Source organism: Canis lupus, chromosome 3 (assembly GCF_011100685.1).
Source record: "Canis lupus familiaris isolate Mischka breed German Shepherd chromosome 3, alternate assembly UU_Cfam_GSD_1.0, whole genome shotgun sequence".
NCBI lineage: Eukaryota > Metazoa > Chordata > Mammalia > Carnivora > Canidae > Canis > Canis lupus.
Genome location: NC_049224.1, coordinates 21,567,661 through 21,584,262, shown reverse-complemented (window position 1 = coordinate 21,584,262; position 16,602 = coordinate 21,567,661). Strand labels below are relative to the sequence as shown.

At 35.6% G+C, this 16,602-nt stretch overlaps 1 long non-coding RNA gene across 15 annotated transcripts in view; it reads right to left on the bottom strand.

Annotated features, from left to right (window-relative positions):
* Nucleotides 1–16,602, bottom strand: part of LOC102154812 — a 171,804-nt gene that overhangs the window by 54,595 nt on the left and 100,607 nt on the right. For 14 of the 15 annotated variants that reach the window (XR_005356759.1, XR_005356763.1, XR_005356762.1 and 11 more), the window contains one exon: nucleotides 10,769–10,923. The exons of the other annotated variant lie outside the window; for it this stretch is intronic. This is a non-coding gene — a long non-coding RNA (uncharacterized LOC102154812). The remainder of the gene's footprint in view (nucleotides 1–10,768; nucleotides 10,924–16,602) is intronic. 15 annotated transcript variants of the gene reach the window in all.

Sequence of the window (16,602 nt, the reverse complement as noted above, 5' to 3'; positions counted from 1 at the left end):
ACTACAATAAGATACACATAAGAAGTGTTCTCCAGATTTAGTTTGAAAACAAGTTGTGAGTAACTTTTTCTACAGAAAATTTAAATTTAAAAAGGAGGATTTGACTGATCTACTGTGAAAAGCAAGCAGTGGTTCCTATTTCTTGTTACACATGTGGAGAAAATGGTGATTTATGCAATAGAGAACAGAAAAGATAAATTTCCACTTACTGAACTCAAGGAACAGACATTCTAATGGAAGAAGTGAGTCAAGAAGTACAAGAAAGACTCAGATAAGAGCTACATTAAAATATTCAAACCTGCCATAGGAAAATATATGGCAATATGTTAATAGTATTTATCTCTGGTGGGATTGTGTTTTATCAATACTTAAGTACACTTCTTTATATTTTTCAGGATTCCTATCATAATTGTGTATTACTTTTAGGGAAAAATTAAATGTCTATTATTAAAGCCTCTAATAGTCCAAAATGGCAATTTAATTCTAAATAAAACAGAACTCACAGATATAATATGCACTACAAATTATGATAAACATACCTGGGATTATTATATCCCTCTGGTTTTATTATTTTTTATTATTATTTTTGTGTGTGAGTATCCCTTTGGTTTTAAACAAAAGCACATATTTAAATTAAACAGTGTAACAGGTATCACTATTTAGCTTTCAGGGTATAGGACAGCCACACTTTTCTACAAAGTTTTGCCCCCTAATGATCATTTAATTTCTCCTCTGAGTTCCCATAATATTTATTGACTTTACCATCATTTGGTATTTTATACTAGCTTTTATTATACCTATTTGTGTGTGTGTGTATTCTTTCCAACTCTACAGTATGCTCTTTGAGGATAATAACCAAATAGTATAAGTCTATGTGGCCTCTAAATGCCAGCCCAATATTTTGATTATTGTAAAATGTTAAGTAAATATTCATTGATTAATTACACAACCTAATTAATTGCTAAAGTTGTATAAAGTGACCTAATAACATAAGGTTAATATGACATTAACAATGAATTTATTGACTGAGTAAAATGATTATCTCACCTCTCCTGTCCCTCTGAATATATTATTAGAGACCTGGATATGCTGCTGGAAGGCACAGTAGGGCTTATTTTCTGGCCCCAAAATACCAGATATTAAAATTCAGCATTGTAACAAGTATAGCCACTTAGCCCCAGGATCATATGAAAATCTTCTCTCTACCTTCCCAGATAGACAAACAGTAGCATTGGGTGTGTCAGAGTCGTCTGACTTTTCTTTAACTTTTTCCATAGGTATGTTAATCCACCTGTATTATTTGTGGTAGTTCTTTGAGGAAATAATGACGAAATGATCCATATCCATCTTTGCTTCTTTCCTTCTAGGTTCAAAATTAAAAGTATCCAAATGTTACCACAGACCAGGTCTTCCATCTGGGCTTTCTATCCCAACTTTTTTAGAAACCAGTTTTTTTTTTTAAGATTTTATTTATTTATTCATGAGAGACACACAGAGAGAGGCAGAAACACAGGCAGAGGAAGAAGCAGGCTCCTTGCAGGAGCCTGCTGTGGGGCTCGATCCTGGGACTCTGGGATCACGCCTTGGGCTGAAGGCAGGCACTAAATCGCTGAGCCACCTAGGGATCCCTAGAAACTAGTTCTTTGAAGTACCTCTATCTATCTATCTATCTATCTATCTATCTATCTATCTATCTATCTATTTATTTATTTATTTATTTATTTGTTATTTATTTAAAGAGAGGGAGAGAGAGAAAGAGATTGAGAGTATGAGCAGAGGAAGGACAGAGGGAGAAGCAGACTTCCAGCCAAGCAGGGAGTCAGATATGGGAATGATCCCAGTCATGCCCTGAGCTGAAGTTTGACACTTAACTGACTGAGCCATCTGGGCACCCTCAGTATATCTCTCTTTAATCATTCTGCCATTGTCTCCTTTTCTTTGAACTTCACACATGCTTAGATTTTCCGTTTTTTTGAAAAATAATCTGACCTTGCTAATCAGGGCCCCAACTTTCTGCATTAATTTAAACCTTTCTTTGCTTATATTTCTTAATTCCTTGCCCTCCATTTTGATACCATTTATTCTTATCTCCCTTTTATCTGCAAAGTCACTGAACACAGACATGTAGGTCTATATAATAGTACCCAGAAATATTCAGGGCACAACCGGCACAAATGCACGTGGTGGTCTTGTTGATCTCACTCTACTTGCTCTTGTTCCCCTTTTCCTCCCCATCTCACCACGTTTCAAATAATACTATGTGCAGCTTGCAGATTAATTTTCCTAAAATATCATTCAAACATTTCTCAGATAGGATGAGATCTAAATGCCTATCTAGTGTTTTTGGTTCTCACAACTGTCTTTCCCACTTCATTTCTACTCTTGCCCAGAGATTTTCCACTCTGGCCACATCCATCTTCCACGAGATTTTGCACATCATCACTTTCTCACTGAGCATGTGCCATCCTCCTGCATTGAACATCCCATCCCCATCTCTACCTATGTAATTCCTACATATTATTTCAAGTAGTTTGAACCTTGTATGTCTATAGAGCTTTAATGACTATCTGAATTCACAAGGCTTTCTCTACCCACTCTGTGATTCTGATACTACTTATTACTATTCCACATGTATATACTGACTTTTCATTGTATTTATTTGTGAATGTGTATATGCTCTCTTTCCATTTAGTTTAAACCTCTAAAGTCAGAGAGTAGATATTATAACTCTTTGTGTCTTCCAAATTGTATAGCACAACATTTCACATGCAGTGATATACTTGGTAAAGGTTCATGATATAACAAGATCTTCTATAATTGGTAGGTTTTTATAACTATGCCTACCATAGAATCCTATTTTGGCATTTTGTCATATAATAGTCTGTTTCACAGGAGAGGTTTTTTGTTTTGTGTTGCTTGTATATAAGTGTACACATACAAGCTCACCCTTCAAGTTACATAGTTACAGCAACATTCCCAAAGTAGGCATTCTGGTTATGAAGCTCTGTCTCTACTACTATTACAAGTAACAGTAATTTTTAAAAGTTAAGAAATAGGCTTCACTTAGTCATCCTTCTGGAAAATCAGTCTGCACATCAAGTTTCTGAAAACTCCCTTAGTGAAGTAGCAGGTTGGGGTTTATAAATTATGTTAATTAAAATAAAATCACCATGTTTGGGAGAATTCACTTCAGGGGTTGCTTTCTTAAGTGTTCATATTTTCCAAAGAAATCTCAATAACTGATCAAGGATTGGAGCTGAGTGGAAAAATAAAAAATGACACAATTCAAAAGAAATAACAGGAACATTTGTACTTATTTGGTGGAAAGAAAGGGAAATCCATGAACCTATATCTGTCCGCCTCTAAATTTTTCTTTTGAATGAAATTGATTTAAATACTACTATTCTAATTCAGTTAGAAAGATCATACAAACAGAATATTTTGTAAAATTCATATATAATAGCCCAAGAAATTGGCGTGAATCTCAGAACAGTACTGGACTCATAAACTGAGGGCTAAAAAAACAGAGCACGAATTGTCACCTTAATTTGACACCCAAATATCAGGAGCTTTCTTCAACAAAAAGCATGATAGAAAACCACAGAACAAAAATCCATTAAGTCAGATAAGCCTACTAAAGGCTCATAAGTTTCAGAATGAAGGTCTGTTCTCCACCCAACACAGAGCCGAGTGGAAGAGGCTTTGGCTGCAACATGGTTTTCAAGTACTTATTAAAATATATGGTTATAGGTAAAAATATGTTTTTGGCTTAACTCAATAATTTTTCAGCAGAGTTTAAATTATCCTGTACTGAGTAACTATATTTTGGAGTACTATAAAATGGTTTAGTGGAAAGATGGCAAGTTTTTTTTAGTTAAACACGTTGGGTAGCTCTGCTACCAATCAGATATGTGACCTTAAGCAAGTTACTTAATCTTTGAGTCTCACTTATCTTTTCTATAAAACTGAAGACAACACACTCTTAGCACATGGAGGCCTAGAAAAAAAATATTAGTTTTTTTCTTTGCCCTCTTCTTTGTCTTTTTTCCTCCCTGGCATCCTTTCTTCTATGTCCCAAAGGCACAGCATGATATTGAAATGCTTTATATTACCAAAGAAAAAATTAGCTAACTTTGTATATTTTATATTCTTGTTAGAAATTAATTTGAAGAGGTTCTAGCTATGTTGACAGTATCAGTGAAATGTATCAGTTAAAAAGGGATATTTATCTAATTAGATCACTTTCTTTTCTATTCAACATGGACAAATACATATTTACATTAATATGAAAACATTTCAGGGAAGAAACTTGAAACTAGGTAATAACATGGGCAAAGAGAAAAACACAATGCAATCAGAAAAGATGGCATGGAGATGAAAAAAGTTAATTTTGAGTACAATTAATAGTCTTAACAGTTTGAAAATTTTTTATTTAGTCAGCAAATGAGTTTCTGAATACCCACTGTGTATCAGCCTTTATGCCTGAGTGCTCAGGATAAAAAGATGAATAAGACCTGGGCCATTTACCTCAATCTTACAGATTAATAAAGAATTGACATCTAACTTAAAAAATTCCCTTTTAATGTTCAAGTGCAACAACATAATGATTTGCAAGTTATCACAGAATGAGCATGGTGATGCTGCACAGAAGGTTGCTAAGTACTGTTTACAACTATCCTTTAAAGCTGGAAAGGAGGAAATGCATCATCCCCATTTCAGAAATGAGGACAACCAGAGTTCAATGACTTGCATAAAGCTTTTACCAGGGCTCAAAATCAAGTGTAACAACTCCTAAACCACTGCTTTTTCCAGAATGATCAAGTACTCAATCCAGTCTACCTGCACCATAGTCTTTCCATTTATACCTAGGGCTTTAAAATAATTTTCCATCCAACAATGTCAAAGGGCAGCAATACCATATTATTCTTGAACTCCGTAATAAGAGAAATGATAGAATTATCATGTATAATGCCAACAAAACATTATAAATAAGTTCATCATCATCATGGAATGAATATTTGCCTTATTTCAATTTTATGCAGAAGTTCTGCCAGAGAAATAGGATTATAGAATATCTAACTGCTGTATTCTTTAGTTATGGAGTCTTGGTGAAGACATGATGGCTAGGTAGAGTAAGTGGTCCAGAGATCCCCTTGCATCAAAATAACAATTTAAAATACCTATGGTTTTGAATGTATTGAATTGAATGTTATTCCTGACCTGCCTGTACTGAGTTTTTTCTTAATACAGAATTCCTGTTATTGTCCTTCAACCAACAACTGAGTTTGAACATTAGTTATCCAAGTACAGCAATATCCCAGTGGACTTTCACAAGCACTCACTTTAAAAGTAAAATTCAATGTTAGCTTTTACCAAACTAAAGACCTCTTTTCCTACCTTGGAAATACTGTTTGGTGAAACAGTAAATTTAAAAACCTAATATGCTATATGGTTTTTCCAAATTTAATAGAGTTTCTTCATTCCCCATGGATTTTTCTTTCTATTGTATGAATATCATTTCTATTCTCTTTTGATTTGAATTACTCTTATAAGAAAGCACAGGGAACAAAAGTAAAATAAGAATGTGATGTGTTTATGACATTTTTTAGGTTATCCTAACATGCCTATACATGAAACGGAATTTTTGTTTTCTTTCTAAATGTAAGCTATGATTTTAAAGTTGAATTTCTGAGCCATAGAAGTTTTTTAAGGTTTTATTTATTTTTGAGAGAGAGAGAGAGCAAGTGGAGGGAGGCAGAGAAGCAAGCCGACTCTATGCTGAGCACAGAGCCTGTCATGGGGCTCGATGCCACAACCCTGAGATTCGTGACTCAATCCCAGGACCCTGAGATCATGACCTGAGCTGAAATCAAGAGTCGGATGTTTAACCAACTTAGCTACCCAGGCATCCCTGAGCCATAGAAGTTTTGCGAAAGATATGGATGTTTGGGTAGTATCTCTAACTTTTTGAACTTGCCCTTACATAAATTATGTATGCCTTGCTTCAAGTCATAATTGATCTTCATAGTCAAATACAGGCAAGATAGACCAACATGAAGGTAATTTCTTCTATTTGCAATTCTCTTGAAATATAAAGTCAATGCATAGGTTTAGAAGACCATTTGAGTACCATAATGAGATATGCACGTGAATAGATTCTTACTATCAATTAGAATATGTTATACATTGACTTGAATTCTTTCAACAATTGACTTGATAAAATAAAAACCCTTCAGTAGTTTAAAACATAATTATGAGCTTACTCATATTAAGGAAGAAATTTTATTCTTAAAAATACATACCCCTATTTTATCAAATATTTTAGACCTTGAGAACATAATGTTTTACATACCTATATACCATTAACATTTATATTTACACTTAAAGACATTGCTGAGGTGGAAAATATAATTTATTTGCCTATCTATATATGATAGATAGGTAAATAGATTCAAAAGAGATGCACAGATTCCTGATGATACTTACCACCTGGGTGTCTACTTACAGTGTCAGCTTTGGGACATGGTCACAATCAGTATTGGTGTCTTTTTGCCTGCCTTGGGGAAGATGCATATAAAACTGTTGACAGGTTGGGGCACCTGGGTGGCTCAGCCAGTTAAGCATCTTCCTTTGGCTCAGGTCATGGTCCTGGGGTCCTGAGATCGAACCCCATGTCAGTCTCCCTGCTTAGCAAGGAATCTGCTTCTCTTTCTCTCCCCCTTCCTCTGTCTTCCACTCCCAGCTCATCCTCACTCTGTCTCTTTCTCTCTCTCTCTCTCAAATAATAAATTTTTTGTAAAAAAAAAAAAAAAGTGTTGGCAGGAGTGGCAATCTATTCCCCATCCTGCCCTTCCAGATCATCTCTTTCACTTGAGACTATAGGTGCTGACAGAGCAGCAATGCCCACTTGCGTGTAGAATAGGAATAAAAATATAAACATTTGAATCCTCAAATTCTCCCCTTTTCCTTCTTCTAGCTTCTTAGAAGCAAAAGGTTCTTGCTTGCTGAACTGTTTCTAGAAGTCTTTTAGAGGATAAAGGGAAAATTCAGAGAAAAATGCAAGAAACCAGATAGGCCAAGTGGAAGCGGATAATCAATAACTGAGTGGAATGAAGAGGGAGAGGAGAGGCAAATGCCCATGAGTATCAGAGAAATATTTTGTAGTTAGGACTAGAGAGAGAGGATGTCTTTCGGGATCAACTCTCATATTTATGAGGGATTTTGGTAGAAACCAGAGATAGGAAGGGATATCTTAAAGTTTTACATTAATAATGTTTTCTTTGTAGAGTTTCCTCTGGAGTAATGTTTATCAAATATGCTCTTGATATTAAAATAGTTCTTAAATGTGCAGGACTGTCCCATACATTGCGGGATGTTTAGCATCTCTGGTCTCACTCACTAAATGCCACAGGTGCCCCTCCATCATCATAGTAACCCCAAATATTTCCACATATTTGCAAATGTCTCCAAGAGACATAACTGCTACTGATTGAGAAATGCAGCTCTGGAAATGATGTGCGTGCGTGTGTGTGTGTGTGTATGTGGGGACGCACAAGTGCACATACAAGCAGGCATATTCCAGTTATGTGTACAATTTAATTCTCACATATACTATATTTGGAGCACCTGCATAGAAAGTGTGCTGTTTTATATGCATAAGAAAGTGAACTTTAAAATGAAGAGAAAGAAGTGTGTTTCTAGTGGGCAATAAGTAACATGAAAGGCAAACCAGGAAAAATCAAGAAAGGAAGCCAACATTTCTTCACTGCCTGCTATGCAGTATAATTTACCAAAAACGTAAGATGGCTCAATGACAAAACCAGTAACTAAACCCAGTTTGATATAATTCCAGAATCCATGATTTATTGAGTGTTGACAGGAGAACACTGAGTGGTTTTAAAAAATAATGAATACTTTAGAAGCTTAAGTACGAACAAAAGAATTTATTTTTCTTTAGGATTAAACAGCATCTATGCCTCATGTGAGTCATCCTCCCACTCTCATTGTAGTAATGCTATATATCATGCCTTCCATCAATAGATGTGGGGAGATTTTGAAGATATAGTTAAGAAATATAGCATGAACATTCTCAAAAAGGCTCACTCAAAATCAATTTCATTATTAGTAAATGAGAAGGTTTAGAGAAAACAACTGGAAAAGAACAAGTCTATGTCCTAAGGAAAGTGTTTGATTTCTTGACTTTCTTGGGCTAAGATCCAGAATCATTAGCAGAAATGTATTATAATAAAATCAACCAAAAACTCACATATTATTCATTTCAATGTTGTTTTGGAATAAGATGCTTTTACTGCTATAAATTCTGAATATTAAGTGAAAATCATATCCTTGCTTAAAACAGTCTTCAGATGGAAATGTTCTGAGTATGATTCAATTCTCTTCTTTAACTTTTCCATTAGCAAGGAGGAAATCCAAGCCCTGACCAGAACAACTTGAATGTGACTTGTGCCCAGCTGCCAGCTTGCAGGACTAGAAGTGGTCAAAGTAGCAGAGGCAAAATGGGCCCTGTGGCTCCTATGAGCTCTTTAACGCTACAAAAGAAATTTAAAGGAATTCTCAAAGCCTCGGGATAATTATCCTAGAAAGACTTCATTCATCAGGCTGACACAGATTCCTACCAGAGGTCAGGGCCATCCCAAGGGGTCTATTCTTTCCTGTAGCACTTCCCCAGAGTCACATAGAGTTTAGAATAGATTTCACCAGGGACACTGCCATATGCAGTTTTTTTAGAGCAAGAAGTACTTCTCCGACCTACTGCTGCCAGTAGGACTAGCCTGGCTTTCTTTGGCTCAGCAATCTAGAAGTGTGCTGAGTCAGATAAGATGCAGAGGTTTCAGTTTTCTAAGATTACTATCTTTCCAACTGGAAGCATTGCAAAGTCAATGGACTACAAAAGATCAAGTCTTTCATTTAAGCATTATCTTGGAAATTCATTTCAATTATTATGCTGAAAGAATACACTGAAAATAAGGAATCAAAGTGTGTCAAGAAAAGTCCTTTTTCCTCTAAAAATTTCCAAATGACAGGTAATAGTGATGGAAGTAATAACACTGGCAAAGCAGTCCTTTCTGTAAGAAATAACTTTACTCTGGGTCTCAAAATTCCTTTATACCTTAATTATATATACATATGTTGATGTGTACATGGAAGAAGAGAGAGACAAAGCTTATTATAATAGCTTTGATTGTTTGGACTCTTCCTTCTGTACTGAAAACCTGTCCTTTAGTTTTAGAGACTAGGTCTACATCATTCACTCAAGCAACAAAAATAGGAAATGCATCTGATAGAATGTCAGATTTGTTCCCTTTAACTGATTATATTGATTATATTAACCAGACAACAGACTAATCTTTCTTATGCTATATAACCACCATTTCTGTGATACCTACTGAGGAAAAACTGTTTCAGTTGTGAATATTCCCGTGGTTCTTTTTTCTTTCTTCTAGACATAATTTTGAAAGTAGTCTCAAGGGTTGGTTTTCCTTTGATTAGTAAACTCAACGCTCAAACCTCCATGTACAGGTTAAAGGACCAAGAGGCAGGCATTAGTGTCCATTAGAAAACACTTGACATTAAGAAGGATTTCAATAAAGAATTTGAGACTTTTTATCTTTTTATTATTTACTTTTGTCCACATAGAAGCTGCAGGTTGAAAATAAAGTGGTTGTTAAGAAGGAAGGTTCTGGGGTGCCTGCGTGGCTCAGGCGGTTAAACAACCAACTCTTGGTTTCGGCTCAGGTAGTTATTTCATGGGTCCTGAGACTATGCCCTGTCTTGGGCTCCATGCTCAGTGGGGAGTTTCTTTGAGGATTCTCTCCCTCTGTCCCTCCCCCTGCTCACTCTTCTCTCTCTCTTTCTCTCCAAAATCAATAAATAAGTCTTTTTAAAAAATACAGTTCTATTTAAATTGACTTTAGAAACTTTCTGCCTTCATTTAGTGGGACTGTGAATGATGAAAACCACAGTTCTGAGATATGCATCATAGCACACGCTCACCCCCAAATAGATAGTTCATCAAGCCTTCCTCAGTTATGAAACCTAGCTTTCAGGTCTCTTTTTTAAGTATTTCACTTGGCTGATCAGTGGTCTCTTTGCTACTTATTAAAGTATCCCTTTGAAACAAAGTTCATCTTGTCAAAACACATCCCAAATAACCCACGAAAGAGAAACTCCTTTGTGGCAATGACCTCATGAAAAATATCTTCCAAGGACAGTTCACACTGAGTAAATTATTCTTCATTCTATCACGAAGTTAGAAATCAATTTTCAGTGACTTGTGAAGTCCTGAAATAGGTCACTGCTGTGTAAGTTCTCTCACCTGTCATGTTATACTAGCGAAAAGCACATACTCACATTAATGGTTTTAATAAGCAAAAGAAATGTCAGCAGCCACAGTGCAATAAGCCTAGGACGCTACAGATTAACATGGTCCTATTATCATTTTTTATTTATTAAGTGTCTAATGGATACATGGCTCTAAAATAGGTACTATGGAGATTTTTAGAGAATATAGAGAGGAATACTTATTGTGATCTGGGAATCTCTTACCTGAAAAGACCCAGTACAGCCTATAGTGTCCAGTAAAATCATGTAGTCACCCTTGATTCAGCCAAAATAGTAAAGTGATATAAGTAATAGAAAAATGCAGGTGATATAATCATAAAAAGAGCAAGGACCTTAGAAATAATCTGGTTTAATTCCTCTCATTTTACTGATGAAGAAACTAAGGCCCAGAAAGTAAATGATTTACCTCATCATGCTCAGTTGGAGGTTCAGGTCTGAGATCCAGGTCCTCGTTATCTCAGTTAGGTTCAGTGCATTTGAGGCATCTTGTGTTTTCCCATTTTGGGTCATTTAAATATTTAGGTATGGGTAGGTCTGTGAACCTGCTCCTACACATACATACTAAACACAAAATATAGAAACAGAGTCAGAATAATCACAGTAAATCTTCCCATACCAAAAAAAAAAAAAAGGTAAGCACAAAGTAGTCACTGGTTCATTGCAATTTTGAATGTATTTTGGGGATATGTATTGTTAGTTAGTTGATTAGTGCATAGTCTGGCTCCCAAGAAATGATTCTCTGAGGCTTTTGGTTCCCCTCTTTGAGTCATCCTTCCTTTTCCATAAGATATTACTCAAAAAAAAAATCATAGCTTGATTTTCCAGCCTGTTTCCTACCCACAGAAAATTGGGGCACTACCTACAGAGCCTTACACTATCAAAGGGAATCATCATTAATGATGACTTTGGACTATTAAAGAAAAGCTGTAAAGAATGGAAATATGTCAGACAGGATAGGACATTAGTGGGGATGGAGAGGTAGAGTAAAATTTGACCATTTCCATTAAAAAGAAAGTATACACTTAAAATGGAATGAGTACCATGAACATGGCTTTTTGTTGGAATATCAAACTAACTTGAAAGACAAAAATAATACTTTTCTAAGTCTCTTTTTCTTAAGAAAATTAAAATTACTAAAAAATTTTGTTTTTAATCATAAAAATCCATAATTATTAGAAATAAACATCATCACTTAATAAATAGAAAAAATACACTTTTTTTTTCTTTTGACTTTCTCTAAAATTTCATTATCAGTACCCAATCAACATAGAACTTAATAAAGGAGAGAGCTAAGGGAACCATAGAAAATATTTTCTGGAGGAACTAAACTTCTACCTAACTTGAGGGGAAAGTACTTTGAAAGACAAGCTGGCAATTTCAGTTAGATGAAATATAAAAGTTGGTAACACTAATAAATACCCTCTCTCCTGAAATTTTATGGTCTTTTCATTTGCTCCAGAGACTGGGGCACAAGAGGAATTAAAATGTCTTTGACAAGATATATGAATTTACTATTTTCCTTCCTTTTATATTCATAACCTAACAACTTTTATAATTAGTCTATGAATGCCTCACTTACTAATAAATTTTAAACTTATGTGAAAGGATTCATTTGGGTGGTATATAATCTTTATTTTTAAGATGCAATTTATCAACCTAAGCTAATTAAACTCGCAGTTGTCATGCTACCTGTGCTTCTTGGAATTCAAATTAAGAATTTGATCTATCTGGCCTTTTGCTGGAAACGCCATATAGGAAAATAAAGCATTTGAATTTAAAAAAAACAAATTAAGAATTTGATATATCTTTAATACGTAATGAACATTTTGTGACATTTGTTTCTTCTAATTAGTTTATTAAAAATTGTGCAAGAATTGCCTGTCAATTGAAGTAGTCTCCGTGCCTTAGCAGAACTAACTTTGACCATTATTTCAACTAGCCAATGATTTTTTAGTTCAAAAAGTCACATCAAAAATTATGTACGTCAATTGTTCTATTCTCTTGCTACTTTTAATTTTTCATTGGTATAGTCAAATGTTATTATATTGTCCATCTAACAGCCTGTAACAATAGTTGTACACAATTCACGCACACACAAATACACATACACAACCAGACTCTGCTGTCAGGACAAGCTGTTAAGTATATGTAATTGACAGAAAGTTCCCATTGACATAATTACTCTTTAAGGATTTTAAGGTAAACTAAGGTTGTCACAGAATGTTTCATGAGAAAGGATTCTTGAGGAATGAGTAGAAAATAGGTTGATAGAAAGAAAGAGGAAGGACACTTAGACTCAGGATGGTAAAGTAGAAGGAAAATATCCCTACCATATGAACAGGTTATAACCACATGCCAGTGAATTAAAAGGAATGAGAGTGAGTAAATAGAAGATTTCTTCTTACTCCCGATATTTCCACCCTACATTTATGATTGCTCTTTGGCCCAGAACATAGTTTGACTTAAAAGATACCCTGAATACAAGCATGTTAATCCTAATTATGAAAATATTGATAACCTCATGAAAAAGTCCTCAAACTTTTCTAAGTCTATTAAATATTTTTCATTATTCTTATAGCAGTTAAAGTATTTTGTTTTTTCTTGTTAGAAATATTTTAACTGGAACTATTATTTTTTTAAGTTTGCTAGAAAATTTTGATGAATTATTTTTCCTTCCTTTTATATTTTTTAATCTATACCAAACTTATAGGTTATGGCTTTACCATTATGATTTTTGTTAATCGGTTAAATGAAAAAAGTGACCAATTTTGTGAGAAAGGTAGAGAAGAGAAGCAAAGGGACAAGGTGATGGTAAGGAGAAGAGGGAAAAAAGAGGGAGAATAAGACAAAGAGGGAGATCTAGAAAGAGAAGCACAAGAAGAGCAATGAGAGCCAGAAAGGTTACAGTGAGTTTGTTTTCTGGCCCATTAGACCCAGAAATGTATGGCAGAGCTAAATATAATAAAAAGGTATAAACTATGGGGCTGAAATGTCCTTTTATATAGTTAACCAGAAAATTCATATATGGGACATAAGTTTGAGAATACAGACTGTGGAAGACCTAAATATAGCAAATAATGAATGTGTATTTTATGCTGTCGGCCAATGTTTTGCCAAAAGATATTCCATAGAGACTTAACCAATCCATAAAAAAAAAAGGTTTATTTTTTTTTTAATTTTTTATTGGTGTTCAATTTACTAACATACAGAATAACCCCCAGTGCCCGTCACCCATTCACTCCCACCCCCCGCCCTCCTCCCCTTCTACCATCCCTAGTTCGTTTCCCAGAGTTAGCAGTCTTTACGTTCTGTCTCCCTTTCTGATATTTCCCACTCATTTCTTCTCCCTTCCCTTATATTCCCTTTCACTATTATTTATATTCCCCAAATGAATGAGAACATATAATGTTTGTCCTTCTCCGACTGACTTACTTCACTCAGCATAATACCCTCCAGTTCCATCCACGTTGAAGCAAATGGTGGGTATTTGTCATTTCTAATAGCTGAGTAATATTCCCTTGTATACATAAACCACATCTTTATCCATTCATCTTTCGTTGGACACCGAGGCTCCTTCCACAGTTTGGCTATCGTGGCCATTGCTGCTATAAACATCGGGGTGCAGGTGTCCCGGCGTTTCATTGCATCTGTATCTTTGGGGTAAATCCCCAATAGTGCAATTGCTGGGTCGTAGGGCAGGTCTATTTTTAACTCTTTGAGGAACCTCCACCCAGTTTTCCAGAGTGGCTGCACCAGTTCACATTCCCACCAACAGTGTAGGAGGGTTCCCTTTTCTCCACATCCCCTCCAACATTTGTTGTTTCCTGCCTTGTTAATTTGCCCCATTCTCACCGGTGCGAGGTGGTATCTCATTGTGGTTTTGATTTGTATTTCCCTGATGGCAAGTGATGCAGAGCATTTTCTCATGTGCTTGTTGGCCATGTCTATGTCTTCCTCTGTGAGATTTCTGTTCATGTCTTTTGCCCATTTCATGATTGGATTGTTTGTTTCTTTGGTGTTGAGTTTAAGAAGTTCTTTATAGATCTTGGAAACTAGCCCTTTATCTGATAGGTCATTTGCAAATATCTTCTCCCATTCTGTAGGTTGTCTTTGAGTTTTGTTGACTGTGTCCTTTGCTGTGCAAAAGCTTCTTATCTTGATGAAGTCCCAATAGTTCATTTTTGCTTTTGTTTCTTTTGCCTTCGTGGATGTATCTTGCAAGAAGTTACTGTGGCCGAGTTCAAAAAGGGTGTTGCCTGTGTTCTTCTCTAGGATTTTGATGGAATCTTGTCTCACATTTAGATCTTTCATCCATTTTGAGTTTATCTTTGTGTATGGTGAAACAGAGTGGTCTAGTTTCATTCTTCTGCATGTGGATGTCCAATTTTCCCAGCACCATTTATTGAAGAGACTGTCTTTCTTCCAATGGATAGTCTTTCCTCCTTTATCGAATATTAGTTGCCCATAAAGTTCAGGGTCCACTTCTGGATTCTCTATTCTGTTCCACTGATCTATGTGTCTGTTTTTGTGCCAGTACCACACTGTCTTGATGACCACAGCTTTGTAGTACAACCTGAAATCTGGCATTGTGATGCCCCCAGCTATGGTTTTCTTTTTTAAAATTCCCCTGGCTATTCGGGGTCTTTTCTGATTCCACACAAATCTTAAAATAATTTGTTCTAACTCTCTGAAGAAAGTCCATGGTATTTTGATAGGGATTGCATTAAACGTGTAAATTGCCCTGGGTAGCATTGACATTCTCACAATATTAATTCTTCCAATCCATGAGCATGGAATATTTTTCCATCTCTTTGTGTCTTCCTCAATTTCTTTCAGAAGTGTTCTATAGTTTTGCGGGTATAGATCCTTTACATCTTTGGTTAGGTTTATTCCTAGGTATCTTATGCTTTTGGGTGCAATTGTAAATGGGATTGACTCCTTAATTTCTCTTTCTTCAGTCTCATTGTTAGTGTATTTAAATAAGTTTGGGAAATACATGTGGTATCCCCCTTTGAAAGTATGACAATACCTATCAGCATATAAGCATCTCTGAGGATTGCTGAGAAAATACATTTGGTGAGAATTTATTAAATTATTTTCACTAGGCTTAAAGACAAAATACTTTATGTGTGTGTATATAAATAAAACTCTATTTCATCTTGTAAAATATACTAGAAGAATATAAGCAATGTTGAGCCACAGCTGACTGTTTCCACTGAGAAAGACAATAGAGGCATAGAGTTAAGGAAGATAAAGTCTCAAGGTGAGGTAGTATATGAGGAGACAGATAAACATCCCCTCCTGTTGTGGTCACTTTTAATACCATGTTACTCCACAACTTAACTAAATCAGGGTGAGAATCTGATCCAAGATAACTTGTTCACAACAGGTTGGCAAATTTGACTTCAATGGTCTGGCTTAAAAACAGAAGTTGGACCAGATTTCCCTTTCAAGAGTTTGAAATTGTGGAAAAAAAAAAAAGAGCCGGATACTTTAAGCAGATAGAAAGAGATGGGTATATATGGAGAGAGTGAGGGAGAGAGAGAGAGAGAGAGAGAGACTTACTGTACACAATGCTTACTTCTTATGTTAGGTTTATATGCTGATTTAGACCCCAAATCCAGATTAAGACTTGTCTTCTATGAAATATCAACAACATTGATGTTACATTTTCTGTGTGTCATATTGAAATACTAATCTTCATGTTTGGTTTTTCTCACTTTTGCATATGAGATCTTTTGACCAGTGAGTCAGTGGTACCCATATTTCCTCAAAGAAAAATATGATTTTTTACAGTAAGAATGAAAAATAGCAAGAAGGAGTCAATGTAGAAGGGATGCCTGAAGAAAGCATGGTATAGAGCTTACAAACAGAATAAAGAGTAGTAAATAAACAGACCACCTCATGTGCATACACACACTGCGACAATACAAGTTTATCTGGGCAAGGGAGGAAGGTAGTAGGAAATGAGAAAGAGGAATCATGTGGAACATGCCCTTATAGCAAATCAGGGAGAGGGAGAGGCGTAGACACGGAGCATACGAATAACCTTATGGAGAGAAGTAGTGTCCTCATGGGGAGACTGCCCATCACCTTTAGTGGCCAGCAGCAGAGAGTATTATGGAAGACAAGTCCATATATAGAGACTACTCATGACCTGGGCAGAGCAGGATGTCTCTGGTGGTGGAGTGGGTATAGATGCCTGACCTTTGGCCATGGAACTTCTAACTTAAATAGTCA